Source organism: Dendrobium catenatum, unplaced genomic scaffold, assembly GCF_001605985.2.
Source record: "Dendrobium catenatum unplaced genomic scaffold, ASM160598v2 original_scaffold_252075, whole genome shotgun sequence".
NCBI lineage: Eukaryota > Viridiplantae > Streptophyta > Magnoliopsida > Asparagales > Orchidaceae > Dendrobium > Dendrobium catenatum.
Window position 1 is genome coordinate 122,867 of NW_021570474.1, and position 16,157 is coordinate 139,023.

Genomic DNA, 16,157 nt, shown 5'->3' on the forward strand with positions numbered 1-16,157 from the left:
AAATTATACAATAAGAGTTAGAATCATGAATGATCAGTTCCAATCAAGCTTAGCATAGCATGAGGGATTTTCAAAGGAGATCCCTAAATTAACATTTAGATAAGTCACTTATTGGATCCACTCACTCATACTCTTGATGTTTGGCTAAGCGGAGACAACTTGCACAACCTTTATGATGCCACAATTGAGAGAAAACTTCAGAAGGGATATGATTAGAAGAAGAGTTCACCTTCGTCCGGAGTACTGGAACTTCTTGACAGCAAACAACAACCTTTGGACGGCAGAACGGCAAAAGAATGTTGCTGAAATTTTAGTACAGCAAGCTCACGTGCTCAAAAAATCTGGCAACAAACACAGGGAGGCTTTGGACAACAATCGAAGGGGTTGAAGCAGCGACACGACTGATTTTGCCTTGTGAAGATGGTACAAGTCTATTAGAGCCTTCTGCATTGAAAGGGGTTAGACACACTGAGGAAGGAGGGAAGGAAGTTTTGATTGAGTGGAAAGATCTACCGACACATGACGCAACTTGGGAGACTTATGAGATCATACAAGCTCAGTTTCCCGCTTTCAACCTTGAGGACGAGGTTAATCTTTGGGCGGGAAGTGATGATGGACCGGTCCGGTCCACAGCAACACCGGCCCAAAAAGGGTCGGTTCTCACTTACTGCATGCGGAGAACCCGCCTGCCTGGGCGGACAGCCGAAGGGGAGAAAGCAGTCGGGTGGGCCCAAGGGGACCACCAAATTGAAGAGGAAGGATGAGGTGTTTGCCCTAGGGGTAATTAGGGGATTTTGAGGGGTTTATGTGAGAGTTAAAAGTGAGTTAGGGTGGCTTTTTAGAGGGATCTTGTTTTGGTGGCTGTTTTAGCTTTCTTCTTCTCTAGGGCTTGGGAGAAAGCTTCTCTTCTCGAATTGAGAGCATTGTATCCGTGGAAACTTGTAAGTCTTTTGATATTCAAGTTATTGAAGTGTTTGTGAGTGTTTTCATCCAAGAGATTTCGCTTTTTTCCACTGTTTTTGGGCTGTTTTCCCTGGATTCCGAAAATTACAAACTAAGCTCCATCAGAAACTTAGAATTTAGTACGAAGGATCCTTGGTGCTTTCTTTAATTATTTAGAAGTTACTTAAAAAATCTCAATGGGAGTCCGAAAATGCACCAATCAAAGATAGGCCATATCAGGATGATTCAAGTTGATTTTTGTTTTAGTTGAGTTAGAATGATGTAGAACTAAATGCGTACGTAATTATGCAATGTTGAAATTAAATGCCTTTAAATTAGAGTAACAATAATTAAGTTTACTTTAGCAATTTAAACAAATCCTGAAAATAAGAAAGAGGTGATTTAAGCTTAGGCCAAATTATACAATAAGAGTTAGAATCATGAATAATCAGTTCCAATCAAGCTTAGCATAGCATGAGGGATTTTCAAAGGAGATCCCTAAACTAACATTTAGATAAGTCACTTATTGGATCCACTCACTCACACTCTTGATGTTTGGATAAGCGGAGACAACTTGCACAACCTTTATGATGCCAAAATTGAGAGAAAACTTCAGAAGGGATATGATTAGGAGAAGAGTTCACCTTCGTCCGGAGTACTGGAACTTCTTGACAGCAAACAACAACCTTTGGACGGCAGAACGGCAAAAGAATGTTGCTGAAATTTTAGTACAGCAAGCTCACGTGCTCAAAAAATCTGGCAACAAACACAGGGAGGCTTTGGACAACAATCGAAGGGGTTGAAGCAGCGACACGACTGATTTTGCCTTGCTGGAATTTCAGGACAGCAACATAGAACGCCCAGAAAATCTAGACAGCGGACTTGGAGTCAAGATTTTAGGTGTAGGAGGTAGGTGGGGGGCGGACAAAGGTAAGGGAAAGGTGTTTTCTTATTGTTAGTTCAGATTTTGGTGGATGTAGGGGAGGGAGATTTGAATTTCAAACTCGTTAGATTAAGTGGGAAGGGAGGGAAGTGGGGGCCGGCCAATTAAGCTTGATTAGGGATTAGTTTGGGTAAGATAGAAGAGAGGAGGAGAGAGGAGAGGGGCGGCTATTACCTCCTTAATTGGAGTTCCAATTGGGGAAGGAAATAATTAAGAGAGAGGGAGAGAGGGGCTGGCCAAAATGGGGGAAAAGGGAAGGTGTCCACATACATTGAATGTGTTCATATTCATTGAATGTGGATTTGGAATCAAATCCAATTTAATTTCAGATTTGTAATAATTGGGAGTGGGGGGCTTCCTAAAATATGTTTATATCAATTAGGAAGGGTTTTGAAATTCAAATTCATTTGAATTTGAATTAAGAAACCTTCCAAATTAATAAAGTGCTAAATTAGGAAATACAACTACGAGAGCAAAGGGTGGCCGATGGCTAGGGCTTGGAGGGAAAGGTCAGCAGTTATGGGAGGTGGTGGGTTTGGGCTAGGTGGGGCTAGGGCCGGTGGTGTTGGGGCTTAGGGCCGATGGTGTTGGGGCTAGGGCCGGTGGTGTGGTGTTGGGACTTCAAGCAAGCTCTCTTAAGAACTCTCACAACTCACAAACAAAGTGCATGAAAATTTTCTTCATATTCATCATCCCCTCAAAAGATGAGGAGGCTTTAAATAGCCAACATATAATGAAGGAAATAAAAAGACAAACATGCCCGTAGGGCTTACATAGAACTACTCCCTCAAGTGAGGGTACAAATGAAAAACATAAATGTAATAAACTCAATACAAACATAATAATAAATCTAATACAACTGATGACTCAAAAGTAAAGCGGTGCAATCGTGGTTGTAGATCGTCGACCCCATCTCGGGTAAACTCTCCATGGTCGGCTGTCCTCATCATAGAATAACACTAAGATTTTCCTAAGGGTAAACTAATTTCTAAGGGGTCCTGAGGTTAGTGCGGTAAGTACTTAAAGTTTTGAGAAGCTTCAAAGCACCACACAAAAAGAAAAAAGTCTCCTTACAGTGCTATTTTTTAAAATATTTGAATTCATTAAAATAGGATCTATCATTTCTATGGCTTTCAAAGGATCTTAAGATTATTGTTATTATAATATAAGACCTTGGGAGCACATAAAGGAATTTAGATTTTTAAGGAATTTTTAGGAATCAAGCAATTAATTATTTTTATTTTAATGCTCTAAATTTGGCAAAATATCCAACAAAGAAGTTGATTAACCTTACCTATTATTGAACTTAAAATATAAATCTTTAGTAGGGTGTAAATATATGACACAACTTAAAAATTATAAGTTTGAATTGACCTGCTCAATAAATAGTTGTGGGCTGGCTCGTTCAATAAACGGGTCATATTCGGGTTGACGTACCAACCTAAAATTAAGTCGTTTAATCCGTATATATTTGATAGCCATAAGATATCTCACTTATTTGATGTTATTTATAAATAGAGTGTGACTCGTCCCTATAGCAAAACCAAAATCTCTCACACAACACTTCCTTCACTCTAAATTTTTCCTGCACTTCTCTCCTCGATGTTTCTTGTCGCAACGTTGCGGACCCTCCACAACTCCAGCCTCCATGTTGCACGTCACTCGATACTCCTCCAATCCTCCTAGACATTTCCTCTCATTTTGTTCTCCCATTTGAGGATGAAGTAAAAACATACAACGAAACAAACAAGAAATAGAAAATGCAACGGAAAGAAAGAACACTAGGATTTAACGTGGAAAAACCTGAAACAAAAAAAAATCATGGAGCCACACCACACCAAAAAATTCACAATAAAAGTTTGAGAGAAATAGTATAGATATATTTTCTCTCTTGCTCTCTCCTCTCTTTTCTCTCTTGTACTGTTCTAAACTTAGAACTAATCAAGAAATATAATACAACCACCAAGGGACACAACCCTTAATGAAAAATAAGAAAGAAATTTGGCCAACCAGCCTCACAGCACTGCGGTGCCAAGTTGGAGCACCATGACGCTCAACTTTTTGTCTCTAGTCTGTCTCACATAGCCGTAGCGCCAGGGTCTGGAGCGCCGCAGTACTACCATTCTCTATTTTTCTCCAAAAAAAAATATGTAATGCTAAGGCGCTCGGGTGTATAACACTAGGATAAAGAGGCCCTACAACCCTCCAGCGAGCTCGACATACTGCATTGAGGTTTGGGGCACAATACAACATGATTGATCAATCAAATTCCACACACAACTAATAATCTCTCACTTGGAAACTAATTGCAATCAATCCTTCTCCCGATTTGTAACACCAATCATAATTCATGTAGTGTTGTTCACCCTCACTCTCATCTTTCATGAAGACTAACTGAAGCTAGAATAGCTTCAATTTATTAACTATCATTGTCTTTATCAGCATGTCTGCAAGATTCTTAGTCTTATGAATCTTCTTTAAAGATAACTGACCACCTTCCAAAAGTAATCTGATGAAATAATATCAAAGTCGGATGTGCTTCGTCCTAGTATGGAATGCATATTCTTAGCTAAATGAATAGTACTCATGATGTCATTATGCAACTTCTCATTTTTTCCCCTTGCCAAGTTCAGCCATGAAACTTTGCAACCATATCATCTCCTTGTTAGTCTCAGTAATAGTAATATACTCAGCTTCTATAGCTAAGAGCACAATAATCTTCTGTAATTTGAAAATTTAACTCACTGCAATCTTTCCCAAAGTAATGATATAACCAATTGTGCTTCTCCAATCATCAAGAACTCCAACAAGATCAAAATATACATATCTCTGTAGATCAATCCCTACATCTCCAAAGCAAAGAACTTTGTAAATTGATCCTCTCAAGTATCTGAGAATCCACTTAACCACCTCACAATAAAGTTTGTCAGAGTTACTCATAAATCTGTCGACTACTCCCATTACATGTGTTATATATGGTCTCGTACAAAACATAGAATACCTCAAACTTCCAACTATTGAAGTATATGAAATTCTCTTCATTTGTTCTTCCTCTGTTTTAGATTTAGATGATTGTTCCTTCGATGAAAATGACAATCCAAGGGAGTGCAAATTAGCTTTGCATCACTCATGTTGAATGGTTTCAGCACATTTTCAACATATTCAATTTGAGACAACTTCGGAATTCTTGCACTTCTTTCCCTGCAAATTCTCATACCAAGATTTTCTAATAGATCCTAATTTTTTTATTTCAAACTCCTTTAATAACTGCTCCTTCAGATATCTTACATTCTTCATATATAACCCTGAAATCAGCATGTCATCTACATACAAAAGCAGAATGATATAATAGTTATCAAAATATTTGAAGAAGCAACAATGATCTGCTTGGCACTTCGTGTACCAATTATCTGACATAAACCTATCAAATCTCATGTACCATTCATTATCTTGGTGCCTGCTTCAGCCCATATAGGCTCTTTTTGAGCCTACACACCAAATATTTTTTGCATGTGACTACATATCCCTAAGGTTGCACCATGTACAACTCTTCTTAAAGGTCAAAATGAAAAAATATTATATTTACATTCATCTGCTCTAGATGTAAATCCTCCACTACTATTATGCTCAGCACAACTTTGATTGTAACTATATTCACCACTAAAGAGTAAATTTTAGTGTAGTCCACTCCTTTTTGTTGAAAAACTTTCACTACAAGTTTGGCCTTCTAGTGTTTGCTACCATCAGGTTCTTCTTTTAGCCTATAAGATCACTTATTTTGTAGTGCTTTCTTGTCATTTGGTAGCTATATCAATTCCAAAGTCTAATTCAACTCAAGAGAATGCATCTCATCATATATTGATTGCTCCCACTTCTTTGAATTATCAACTTGAATGACCTCATTATAACACTCTAATTCACCACCATCTATCAATAATATATAGCATAAGGAATAAGAACGCCTTTATGCTGATCTTAAGATTATATTGGATCTCTTGACTTCAATAGCATGTGTTTGAGAAACTCTTTATGCTTCAGCTTGAACACACATCCTGTCTTTGTCTTCTTGATCATCATCATCCTCTATCACAACATGTTTGAAAGAACATCCAGGAGTCTCATTTATATTATTATATATTTTATTTTATTGAATGCAACATCTCTGCTCCTAATGAATTTTTTATTTTAATAATCCCAAAATTTATAGCCAAATTCATCCAAGTCATATCAATAAATATACACTTAATATACTCCTAGATCATGCAGCAATATGAACATAAGATGAACAACCAAAACCCTTGAGGTGAATTAACCTTACCTCCTTTCCACTCCAAGCTTTCTCAGGTAATCTCTCATTCAAAGGAGCTGATAGTCCATGATTAATCGATAAACAACATTATTCACTGCCTCTGCCCAAAATTGGTTGGGTAGACTTGCATGCAGCCTCATGCCCTGGCATGCCTAATGATAGTTTTATTCATGCGCTATGCAACACCATTCTGCTGTGGAGTTCTTGGAACAATGAACTAATGCCTAATTCCATTCAAAGCACAATACTTCTTGAACTTCTTGTCACGATACTCACCACCATTATTTAATCTAAGACATTTGAGCTTTATACTAGTCTCAATTTCAACCATATGACATTCCACTTCTTGAAAATATCAAATACATCTTACTAATTTTTAAGTACACTCATACATTTTTGTTGTGATCATCAATGAAAGTGACAAAATAAAGAGAACCTCCAATAGAAGAAATTGGTGTACAGGATCCCATAATCAGTATGCACTAACTCCAAGTTCTTTGACATTACTTTTGAATTAGTTTTTGAAAATTTCAATCTTTGATGCTTGTCATACACATAATTTTCACAAAAGTTTAGATTTCTACATGTTAAATTAAGAAGTTTTCCTCTATTAAGAAGTGAACGCAAATATTTCTTGCTCATATGGCCAAACCTACGATGCCAAAGACCTCCATCAACATTTGAATCTACTACTGATGTAGTGGATCGGCGGAAGGATTGGATCTGCTAGAAGGAAATTTCAATCCAGGGAATAAACATAAACTTAAAGCTTCAAAGAGATACTATTCTTCATGATTCCGTTCTTGCAATACTTTGTTTATATAAAAGAAAAAGAACATTCTAGAAAAACATATACCAAAACTTATAAAGGCTCTATTCCTGAGTATTCTACTAAAGAAGTTCCTACATCATACTCTCCTTGCATCAAAAAGTCTCGACTCCGTCGAGGCGAGTCATCGTGGAAGAGGGTGGATATAGCAATCCTCATGGGTAAAATATTTTGTCTCTCTCAATGAAAGCACCATCTTTAGATTATTTTTGCTCACTATCAAAGGGTTTGAAGTGGTTGGACTCTTGGAGTAGACCATTGAGTTTGGATGGCTGAGACAATAGCACTTGAACTGTAGTTTTAGGCGAAAATTTGGGGTTTTGTACCAATTCTTGCAGGATTGTAATGAGAGCTTCTCGTAATTAATGGTGCAATTGATCTTCATCTTCTCTTCTTCGGTCAATCTATTGTAAACATCATGTGCAATTTCAGCCGTCATTCTCAGAAAGCATTCAACTACTTTGACAAAATCCCCAGCTAAAAAATAGGCCAATATTAGAATATTACATGAAACAAAACTCCTTTTCTCCATAAAATGAAAGATCTTCTATGCCTGCTCGAAACAATCCATCTTGTTATATGTCGTCAAATAAACACTCTTGATTGCAAAATTATGGAGTTGCCTCCCTCCATCTACAATTTTTTAACTTTAAATGCTTGAATCATGACCACCAATGTCGCAGAATTGGGCTCAATGCCAGAAGTTCTTATTGCGTGGAACAGTCTAAAGGATTCTAAGACATCCCCAATCTAAATATAACCAGAGATCATATTGGTCCAAGAGACCACATCTCTCACGCATTTCATCAAACATGTTACGTGCATAGAAAATATCTTTACAACTAACATGCAAACCAATCAAGGCGTTGAAGAAATATCCATCATCACGTAACTTTCTCATACTAATAGACAGAAGATCAAAGTTTTGATTTTCCAGAAGTAAACAGATCATTTACTTAGTGGTGAAGTGGTCATGCGGTCATGCCTGATATTCAGCCAATAGAAGAAAATGGAAGCCCATTTTAGAAACTAGTAAACTTTTAAGTACCTGATTGATTACGAAGTTAGTCAAAACAATATCAATGCTCTGAAGCTCAATTATTTATACATCGCAATTGAAGTTCCTAAGCTTGAACTATACTTCCTTCTTGGGAGCCATCTTGACTAAGGTTTCAAAAAACTCAGCAGCGCCCATTAGTATTTCCATGCAACAAGGTTTCAAATACTTCCTCTCTTGTCTCATTCAATGCTTGTAAGAGTATCACAACGTTCTGGGACTTCTTTGGATGGAGCATTCTATCTTCTTGTTTCAATGGTGGAAGGATCGCTCTCCTGCTCTATTCGTTTGGAAGAGGAGCAGTCGAATTGTTCACAAACAAAGCTTCAATCATATCAAAATGGAATGAACTAGATTTCGCCTTGACCCAAACCATAGCCTAATCAGAGCTTGCTCGGACTTGATCTCAATGCAAGGGCTTCAGCAAAGGCTTTTCCTCGGTATCTAAATCGGCTTCTTCCTCATCAACGGGCCTCAAAGATGAACTTCCGCCGCCACTAACAAACCGAACCTTAATTGAATGATGCACGTCAGCACGAGCAGTATCCTCCAACAGCAAGGGCTTTATAAACTGGCATCTTGATGATGGCAATGAAAGCAATGGTGAATAAGCCACCTCATTCAATTCATTAATTACTCTACTAAAATGAGGATGAAGCAATGGAAGTGGCAGTTTAGTAATTTTCCATCTTCGGAGGAGGCAGCAGAGGAGGATGAGTGTTAGGTGAAATCTCTTGTTTGACAACAGAAGGCAAGTAATCAAATACCTGCATCCTTGGAAAAGATCTCCAGGTGGAATCGCACAGGAGCAAATCGGAATCGTTGGTCTGGTCACGAGATGAAGTGGGAATGCAGTTCTGGTCGCAAGACGAAGCGGAGGTGGAATAGGGGTCGGGCTGTGGGAGATCAGTTTGGATGAACACGGGAGTGGGTTTGGGATCGCAAGAGCGGAGAGGGAGTGTGAGCAAGAGCGGAGTAGTTTTGGGGTCGGCTCATGCTAGAAGGTCGAAGATGTAGGCAAATTTGGAGGCTGAATAATGGACTTTGGAGCCTCGTGTGAGTGTGGTCGAGACGAGGGCAGTTCCCGAGCCGACGTGAAGAGGGGCAAGTCGACAATTTGCGCACGATGACAACTGTTCATGCAGCGGTGGGTGGATTTCTCCATTGGAGTGGAAGGTGGAGCAGAGGATAGTCGAGCGGCGGATCTCGCCATTATAGTGGAAGTTGGAGAGAAGGATAGTCGGGCGGCAAATCTCACCATTGAAGTGGAAGTTGGAGTGGAGGATAGTCGTCGACTGCCCATCTTCTTCGATGTCGATCGTCGTCAACCACCCATTTTTTTCGGTATCGGTCATCATTGACCGCTCATCTTATTTGGCATCGATCTTCATTGACTGCCCATTTACTTCAGCTTCAATCGTTGTCGACAACCCATCTTCATCGGCAGTTCTTCACTCTTCGTAAGTTATAGGCTCTGATGTCAACTAATGCAGTGGATCAGAGGAAGAATTGGATCTGCTAGAATGAAATCTCAATCCATGGAACAAACACAAACTTAAAGCTTCAAAGAGATATAATATTCTTCATGATTCCCCTTCTTACAATACCTTATTTATATAAAGGCAAAAGAACATTCTAGAAAAACATATACCAAAGCTAATAAAGGCTAAATAATGCCTAATGAATACTCTACTAAAGATGTTCCTACATCAACTACTCTAATAGAATCTGATCTTTTGTTTATAATATACATGGTTCCTTCAATATTGTCGCGAGCTATAATCATAGCCCATTTCATCACCTTGCACAAATCTCATATGAATGATGTCACATAGCTTGAATTTACAAGATGACACATAAACTAAGTTCCTCTTTAAACAAGGAACATGCCTAACATGTTTCTGTCCAACAATACAAAAGACTTGTCTCCCAAATACACTTCTCATAGATTAGGGCTATAAAAAAGGGTTTTCGGTTCGGGTTCGAGTCTAACCTGAAACTGACCCACCTTTAATTGATCCAATCTGAACTCGACCCGATTACACGAACGGGTAAAAAACCTGAACATGAACCCGACCGGCCCCAAACTCAAGTAGACCCGACCCGACACGCTGACCCAAGCGAGCGCAGAGCAAGCGAGCGTTGAGAGCGGATCACGGGGTGAGGGTGAGATCACGAGCAAGCAAGGGCGATGGAGAGGCCACGAGCGGCGAGGGAAAGACCAAGAGCAAGCTAGTTGGAGCGGTTGCAAGGCAGGCTGCAAGCCAACTGCAAGCATAACGCGGTGAAGGCGGGACTACAAGATGCGGGTTGAGGGGCACACAGGCCTGCACGTAGGTAATTTTTGGGCCATTTTTGAGTTAACAGGTTGACACGGACATGACCCGATTTTTTAAAAGGGCCGGGAATTAGAACCTGAACCCAACCTGTTTGTTAAACAAGTCGACCCAAAATCAAATTTTCTAGGTTAAGTTTTCGGATCATGTCAAAATTTGACACACCTAGCCCAGATCACCTTGAGTGTATCTCTTCAATACCTCATTGTTAGACTTGCATAAAATGAAGCACCTGAATCTATAATCTAAGATTTAAAATTATCCAAAAAATAAAATCAAAGAATATGTTTGAAACTCTTCTACATAAACATTTGCATAGTGACTTTATCTTGACTCCCACCACTAGCCTTCTTTGAAATTGTATAATCCTTCTTCAAGTGACCCTTTTTTTATAGTTCTAGAACACAACTTTTCCTCTACTTGAAGTAGATTTTTCTCTCTTGGATTTAGATCTTCCTCTAGTAGGATTTATATCTAAACTTCTGTCACATCCCAAGATCAAATTTGAAAGAATTATATATTTTTCATCACTTAAATAATCAACTAGAACTTCAATGAATTCATTAATATAAATCATTATTGTGGAAGCAACTAAAATCATATAAATCATAATATAATTGTCAAGCCTTATAATCAAATTTGAAAGAATTTCTACTTTATATTTTTAATCATTTACCAGAGAGCTTCTATAAATTATTCGTATAATTCAATTTTTAACGAAAGTAATTAAATATCATATATCAGGAAAATATTTCTCTATATTCATTCTCCTAAAATTATATAATAGTCCGGAGATTAGTAAAACTAATAATCAATTCATAGCTCTTGTCTATAAAAAGAATACAAGAAAATTAAAAATAAAAATAAAAGAATAATCTGAGGATCCCTGACAACCTCACTCCTGGTCTTTATTATTTTCCTGACCTGAAATTATTAAAATTCATATAATTAGCTAAAAAGCTCAGCAATAACTCAAATTCACTAAAGCTTCCAATGCAATGTTTAAATAATTAATATGCATGCTTAGTTCAGTCAATATAATCAATAGCAATCTCATCAATGATCAATTATTAATTATAAGGCTTAAAATGATCAATAAAAAAATTAAGAAATCATTTCAATGAAATATATGGATCAATAGTCAATATAAAAATCAATAAATCCATAAAGCAATCATACTTAAATTATTCACAAATTAGTAAATGAGTCAAGACATAAAGTGTCAATATCATCAGTCTTATTTATCTTATATATTATTAATCATATGTATCATATATAGTCAATATATATATTTGCACCCATTATGACCCATCTATCAATGTTTTTTATGCACAATACAATTCTATTTATTGATACAATCAATGTATACATGCTTCAATATATGATTTAGTAAGGTAGTACATCAACTTTAATGTTGTGTTTTCATCTGTACATATGTGCATTCATATCATTATCATTTTAATTACATCATCGTTATTATTTTATCATATTAGGTATCTTTCAATAAATCATTAAGAGTCGTCACCCTGTATTCATTGGCGAATCGATCATTAATTACAAATTACAATCGAGATAACACCACAAACCATCTTTAAAAAAAGCACGCCGGCCCACCCTCCTGCGCAAGGTATTATATTTTAACAATTAATCTGAATTAATTATAGCGTTAAAAGCCACTCTTTCTTGCTTTCATGAAATATTTTTTAATGTATAAAATGCAACATGAAATGTTCAGCTCTATAAAATGCAGGAAAATCTATATATTAATTTATAGCTCAGAAAATCATTACTTTCATTTTACCTTGTAAAATTAAATAATATTATAGTCAAAATATTCATAAAATCTGTATCTATCGTATACAATAAGTTACACAGTGAAAGTGCGGTAAATCAGGAGAATACATTTTTATCGATTTAAGAGAGAATAAATCCGTTAAACTCAAAATAATTAAATACTAAAATGAGATTTGAATTACTTACAATGATTAGAAGACATCTCTAAACATAATTGACAAATGAACATGCCCCAAATGTCTTCTCTCTCCTCCCTCTCTCTTCCTCTCCCTCTCCCATTCTTCCTTCCTAAGCACATCACGGCTGTGAGGGGGAGGGGTGGCTTAATGCTTAAGATATTATGATTTAATAATTAATATATTTTTTAAGTGGCTTAGCACCATAGCATTGCATGTTGAATCAAAAATTATTGTAGAATAGAGTGTCGACGCCGCAGCATCGATTTCCAACATCGCTATTCTCTCATCACAACACTGCAACGCTCTAAAACACAGCAACATTGCACTCCAGTTCAAACATAAATTCAGTTTATTTTATTTTTTTTAACCTTTACATATTTTCGGGTTAGTACAATCCCTTCCTCTGGCTTTAGCATTAAGAGCAAAATTTGTTCAACGTTCATCTTCCTACTAACCTTTTCATTAAGTATTAACCCAACAATTTCCTCAATGTTCAATTTTGAATTTCCTAAAGAGTTACTCAGCAGTAACCAACCCATTTCAATTATCTAGCAATGAATATAACAGCAGTAATGCTCTCACCATATCATCAAACTTAATGTCAACTGAACACAATTGACTCATCACAGTGTTCAAATTATTCAGGTGTTTTGACATTAAAGTGATGTCTAACATTTTCATATTTAATAACTTATTCATCAAGAAAATTTGTTTGAGGCAACGACTTCTCATACATTTTAATTAGTACAACCATGAGATCGATTATAGTCTTCTCATTTACTATGTTGAATGCAACATATGAGGAAAGTAAAAGTCTAATCAAACCTATGGATGCCCGGTCAAGAACCTCCCACTCCTCCATAGTTATTGAATCAAGCTTCTTGGTGATTCCTTACAACAACAAATAGAACTTCTTTTGGTACCGCAAATCTTCAATTTGCATCCTCCAAAATACAAAGTTCGAACCATTGAACTTCTTAATCTTGTATTTTGCTTCATCAATCATTACAAGCACTCGAACTAAAGAGTGTGACTCTGATACCAGTTGTTGAGGGAAAGTAAAGCATACAATGAAACAAACAGGATATAAAAAATGCTGCATAAAGAAAGAACATCATAATTTAATGTGAAAAAATATGAAATTGGGAAAAAAAATCACGGAGTCACACCACACCAAGATAATCACTATGAAAATTTGGGAGAAAATGAAAAATAGTACAGATTTCTTTTATCTCTCGCTCTCTTCATGTCTCTCTTCTCTTTTGCACCGTTCTAAACTTAGAACTAACCAGGAGATACAATACAACAACCATCGGACACAATCCTTAATGAAAAACGATAAAGAAAACTGCTCAGCCAGCCTCACAACGTCATGTTGCCATACTTAACTTTGTGTCTCTAGTCTAATAAATTGCACTGCGGTGTCAAGGTCTAGAGAGTCACAGTGCTACCACTCTATTTTTCTCAATCTCAAAGAAAAATATGCAGTGCTATAGAGCTAGGGTGCACAGCACTGAAGCACAGGGGTGCATAACACCAGGGCACCAGAATCCAAATAGGATAAGGACCTCCTACAACCCTCTAGTGAGCTCGACATACTGAATGGAGGTTCAAGGCAACAATATAATACGATTGGTCAATCATATTTGACACAAAACTAACACTCCCTTCTCTAATAACTCACAACATCGATTGACCGATGATAGGTAAAAGCCACTGATGGTAAATTTGTGCTACCACTTTGATTATCAAGATAATGGTTTCAGCTTTGCTAAAATGTGCTTGTTCACCTTTTAAGTTGATTTTGGAGCGAAAGAGAAGTTTTTTGTGTCAATTGAAAGCTAATAAGGATGTAGAGAATGATGTTTATGATTTTCTAGAGTTTATGATAAGAACATGTATAACAATAGAAGCTTAGTCTTTGCAAAAAGTTCTTCTCCACCTGTAGCTAAACGCATACAAGCAAGTATTTATTGAGCCAAGTTGTTTTAGTGATATAATGACTTCAATAATCTGTATTGTATTATGTCTTTTATAAAATAATCAATACTAAACCAAGATGTTTTAGCAAATTTGTTATTACACTTCTTGATTATGTTCTATTTAAGCCATATAAAAAAAAAAATTGTTTTAAATATAAATGGGTTAGTGGGTCAGGTCCAAAAAAATGGGTTTTGCCCATAGGTCAGTTCGAGTTCAGGATTTCGATTCATTTATTTAACAGGTTGGATGGGTTCAAAGCGGATCAATTTTAGGTCAGACTCAAACCCGAGCCGTTAACCCATTTTTGAAACGGCCAACTTTTGAGGGTTTATAAAAGATCTCAACATAATTTATTGATTTTTCAAATTAATTAAATTCATTTTTGGGCATCCATCAAAACTTAAGAAATGATTACATATCGAAACAAATACAATGCTCCTACAGATTGATTTTATAATAAACTAGATCTTGATAAGAAGTAAATGCAACTTATACAGATTAAAATCTATGTGCAGCCATTTGATTTGGGATCCAATGACTACGAATAGCCTGAGGTTTAATATAAACGATGCATGGCTCCAATATGAATGCACATTCATGCATTAGGGAGTTTATCTGACATGAGTCCAATAATCCGGCGCTTCGCAACCCTCTTATTTGAGTTCTCAAATAAGAACTCATAGATATTCATCCGATTTACATGGGTTAACTAAAAGGGCATCAGGGTTGCTAGCTGAAATCCTAAGCTAAGGGTGATCTAAATGGACCTACGGCTGGGGGAAATGGTACACACACAATCATAGCGGCAAAATAGGTTACCTAAGTTTGAGAATTTGAGAATATACCTCACCGGAGCTAGCCTCCCATGGTTTCTGCGGTAGTACTAATAGAAGAGACGAATGCAACTGAGAGGAAAATCAGCAGCTGTTTGGACTATTCTGGACGTCCCCTCCACCACCACCTCGTTGAAGTTGGTGAATGAGGATGAGGACGAGGAAGGATAGCAAGTTAAGCTTCAGAACGACCAGACTAGCCAGCCAAAAGCAGTCAAATGTCGTCTCTGCTTTGTTTCATCCAACTGAAATTCCAACTGTAAGAGGGTAAATAAAAACTCTTCCCGATTTCTTCCAGGAAAACTTGAAGAAGAAGAATAAGATGCTTTTCTCTCACATTTTCGCGTAAGAACCGAAGGCAGCAGGAGTTCTCCGCTTTCATTTCTATCAGGAACAACCTCAAAACCTAAAACTCTCTCCCTCTCGGTTAGGGAAGCCAAAGCAGCAGGCCAGCAGCAGCTCTATGCCCCATAAATTAGAATGCTTATTATAATACATATTTTGTAGTGAATGAATACTTTCATTTTCATTGTGCATCTATATCGGTGCTCTTTTTTATTGCGCTGTTAGTGTTGGGGGAAGTGGAACAGCCGAACAGGCAAAGCAAGAGAAATAAGAAATAAAAAATTATAGTGAAAATAAAGAACACTTGAATTTAATTTATTAAAATTTGAAATCCGAAAAAAATTACAGAGCCATATCACATTAAAAAAATTCATAATGAAAATTTAAAAGAAATATTACCGTTCTTGCTTCTCTCATTATCTCTTTATCTCTCTTCTCTCTTTTAATGTTAACTAAAAAAAACTAACTAATAAGGAGAAAATATAAACAAAAACCTCTAAAAGGTGCAATCTTTAATGAAAAACAAGAAAGAAAACTGTCATCTCACAGCGCCGTGGTTCCTTTGTCTCACGTTTGTCTAATAGCGTCGCAACACTGCAGTGCTAAG

General features: G+C 36.9%; 1 long non-coding RNA gene across 1 annotated transcript in view; it reads right to left on the minus strand.

Annotated features, from left to right (window-relative positions):
- LOC110102464 overlaps window positions 1-15,781 on the minus strand; it is a 40,729-nt gene extending 24,948 nt beyond the window's left edge. The window contains exons 1-2 of the long non-coding RNA XR_002303835.2: window positions 15,543-15,781; window positions 15,218-15,450 (exon numbers count right to left, since the gene is read on the minus strand). This is a non-coding gene — a long non-coding RNA (uncharacterized LOC110102464). The remainder of the gene's footprint in view (window positions 1-15,217; window positions 15,451-15,542) is intronic.
- Window positions 15,782-16,157: the final 376 nt, after the last annotated feature.